Below are 4,084 nucleotides of genomic sequence, written 5' to 3'. Positions count from 1 at the left end.
TGTTCTCCGGTTCAATGTGCCAGTAATAAGCTTGTACTTTTGTCTTTTCTACACCGGTAGACCATGCGGTTTATAGATGCTGTAAATTTGAGAGTTCATCAGTGGTATCTCCATCAATGTCACAATCTTTGTGCCAACTGTGTAAGATGATTGTGGAAATTCTCTCCAATGAACGCATGCTGCCGATCCATAACTCAGTGCGAAAGCTAAAGCTTATTGGTAATTTGGCTTTCCTTAGGATCTTCACGAGATATTCCTCCAATAGGACTCCTGTTCTCCAAATCCTTTTCTTTTCATCCATTAGAAGACGCAATATTTTCTCAACATTCCTCATGTCTCCGTCGAAAACCAGCGGTAATGACCATAAAATGCTCATCCATGTTATCATGAACAAGAGTTGTTTTGACTCTATACTCGATGCCTTCAGATAGTTGTTTTGTTGCATTCCGAAGAATTTCTCCATTCCATTGAATAGTCTCTTCTGTATACTGCAGTTGAAAGAATGTCAAATTTATGACTACAATTTGATTTTTCGTTACATCATATGCATTTCCTTGTTGGCCCCCGAGTCGGTTGGGTTCTTCGTGAATTTGTTTCACATCTGAGGTATCCATTGTACCAAATAGCGATTTGGCCACGGAGCCCGATGCGTAAGCTAAGCTTCGGTGATCTCTTTGTCCAATTCCACGAATTCCAGGGATTATTTTCCTGATTGCTATATGGTCACTGATTTGTTTCTCCATAATCATTCGGAAATTCTCTCCTGATTTCCCAGCTTTGGAGAACAAAAGCTACGTTTGCTCATCGTGAGTGTAAACTGTAACGTGGTATTTTTGTTTTCGACCGTTCATCGGTTTTCTCGAGACTCACGAGATTTTCCCGTTACTAGTGAATATTAATAGAGAAAGTTACTAGTAGTAGGAAGCGACATCTAACGCCGGCTGCAAGAGCCGAGCGAGAGATGAATAGGGCATCGGACGACGGCCAATCAGGCCGCTCCGAAAGTGACTGAGACCAGTCATTTAGTGGGAAGAAACGTGGTAGGGTGAGAACATGTTTCGGAACACTATGATGACGTTGACGATGGCTGTCACCTATTTTGGAAACCCACCCAGCTGTGTTAGGGAGTCCAGGGCCGACGTACAGGCGTTCCAACTGATTGATTCCAAAGGGCACCGTCGATTTAGACCAGGGAGCAACGGCTAGGTAAAAGGAGTAGCGCCCTCGTGACCCCGTCGAGCTGGTTGGTGACTGTCGGGTAACGGATGACCCACAGACGCCGAGAGGGTCAAACTAGGGAGAGAAGGGCCTGAGAGATCCAGTCGGAGTTGAGTGCTGTAGTCGAGCGGATGTTTTAGGAGCTCGGCACTAGTTGGTGGCAATAATCCCACTGGGAGTTATGATGGGTACGTGTTCCCAACCTCAGATTGGGATAACGAGAGATGGGGATGTTTACGCGTCCCCGACTAGTGAAATGGATTGTTTTGGGGCTGCGGAAAGAACGTTTTCGGCCACGAAGGCCCATCTCCAGAGTGAAACTCATGATGTTGGCGTGGATCAAGGGTTGGGAATCGAGTCGATTCTCGTAGGCCCGATCGCATGTGCCTCCGTGAGAAGTAGCTCTGATTTTGACTCGCGATGAGATTGCTGTTACTAAGCATCCTCGAGTTGGACTGGACATTAGGTGAGTGAGAGAGGTCTCCGGATGCTAATGTCGCACGTGCCTTGAGATGTTTAACCCCCTGCGGGGTGAGAAGGATTCTCAGGTAATCTGTGTCTCGTTCGGGGTTGAGCCACCCTAGAGAAGAATGGAAAACGTGTGAGGAGTGAGAACATCACTCCGCGAAAGGTCTGGGGAGTACGTGTCCCCAATAGTCTTGCGTTACGATGCCGCAACTGCGGCTGACATCGGTAACCAGAGTTACTCGGACGTTGGTGAACCTCGCCCACTCTACCGTGTCATGGTGATGCTGGCTCGGCATTGTGAGACCCGTCACCGAAAGTCCGCGGAGTCGACGATTCCCTTCGCGGCAGGTTTTCCCGAAAACCCTGGTTGGCGCCCGATCGTGAACAATAGAGACGACAGCCAGAATAGTTTGAGAATTGAACCCGGGATGTTGACCCAGGAAAAACCCTCTTACACATTTGAGGATTGATATTGTGTCATATATTTTAATAATTATTTTGGTAAAATAAAAAAAATGTTCTAATTGAATCGAGTAATTAATATCTCTCATTAGATATAACTTCATGAGCTGATATGAATCGTTTTTTATACCTGGTGGTTTGATTCTTTCGGGCTTTCTCGTGCAAACTCTCCGAACCTTATGGCCCTGTCATTCAAATGTAATTTGACTCTCTTACTCTCTGATTTCGCCCTTAAAGTTCTTCTAACTGTGATTACTTTCTAACACATGTCAGCCTCATAGTTTCAATCATATGAGCCTTGTGAACCTTCTAATTATAATATATAGTATATCAAAAATCATAATTTCTACAGTGACTTCTCGAAATCAAGAAATCATTGGAAAATACCAAAAATTAGGGAATTCATTTAAAATCAACAGAAATCATGATTACCAATTCTAATTGAGAAATCACAAAAATCAGTGAATTCGAGAAATCACTGAGCCAGCAAAATGAAAAGTCACCAGCCCTTTGAGTGTTATGCGTTAAGAATGAAGAGCACATTAGGAATCACACAAATCGAATAGATCCCCGGACCCCGCCCTCTCGCCAAAATCTACGTAGTAAGCAGCGCAGGCACGTAACCCCATCCTAGCACCGCATCCCCAGGAGGAGTAATTAGCAGATCTGGGAAAAACGCAGTGCAGAGATAAGTGAAGTCATAAAGGTTTTCCCGAGCCGCAGGTTAAAAGTCATTATGCGTTAACAAAGTCATCTGACACGTGACGGGAAATCATTTGTAACGAAGTTAGGGGGTGTAAGACTAGGGTGACACCAGTATGGACAAGGAGTGCCGCAAGGAAAGATCTGCACCCGGGAAAAGCGTTACAACATCTGCTCTGACAGCAAGCGCACGCTGAGGACAGTGCTCAGATGTGAGAGCTGTTTTCGGTCAGCGAATGATTACCTGGAGCTAATAGAGAGGACGGATTCCAGGCCGCGCCGACATCCTCGGCAGCGTAACAGCCGATGAACTAGTCAAAGAAGCTTGTTGGGAAAAGGCGCCAACAGGGGAGAATCCTGTAGGAGTGCATGTATACTTAGCTGTAGGAGTGCATGTATACTGCTTAAGAGATGAGTCCAGAGATGAGCGGAGAGAGGAGGGGTTGTGGAGTGGTGGCACACAGCGCGAGGCGACAAGCATACAAGGCCTCTTCTGCGTGAACAGAGCAAGATCAACTTCCGCTCTTTAGTCTTGCTTATCACGGGTCACTGGCCTCTCGCCTCATATCTAACGAGGATAGGCAGGGAGAACGAACCCACCGGGCTCGACCGGGATCTAAATGTCGACTTAGAGATGAAGATCCGCACCATCTAAGCACTAAATGCTGTGGGCTGAACGAGGCGATAGGAACTCAAGTGGTACGTCTTCAGAACCACTTACCTCAAGGAGATGTATGTCGACAGAGACGATATTGAAGGGCTCTACGAATTTGCTCGCAGAGCCAACATACTGACACCTATGGACTAGGCGACTGACAAGGCCAAAGTGCAAAATAGCAGGGAGGCTAGTTGCACTTTCCGAACTTTCGAAGGAAATGCCTTCAATGACTAAAAGATTACGAATATAATATAATATTATATATATTGTGACCTTGGCCGGGAAATTAAAAGAGAATAACTCCCGATGAAGTCACGAATACATGTAATAAAGGAATAACCGAATGATTTTGGGGGAAATTACGTGGTATTTGCAGGGGGACCTGAAATGATAAAGAAAGGGGAGGGGGATGAATAATTACTCGGGCGGGATAATAGTAATAAATGTTCTCTATTTTAATAAATGGAATATCTTAACACAGTAATTATAATAACAACCAGAATAGAAAACAAAAAGGCCTTCTCTTAATCACTAATCAAGGGTGGGGGGTAAGGCCAGCCAGCTTGCGACACACAG

The sequence above is a fragment of the Fopius arisanus genome, unplaced genomic scaffold (assembly GCF_000806365.1).
Source record: "Fopius arisanus strain USDA-PBARC FA_bdor unplaced genomic scaffold, ASM80636v1 scaffold00021, whole genome shotgun sequence".
Taxonomy (NCBI): Eukaryota; Metazoa; Arthropoda; class Insecta; order Hymenoptera; family Braconidae; genus Fopius; species Fopius arisanus.
This window is presented reverse-complemented; position numbering follows the sequence as displayed.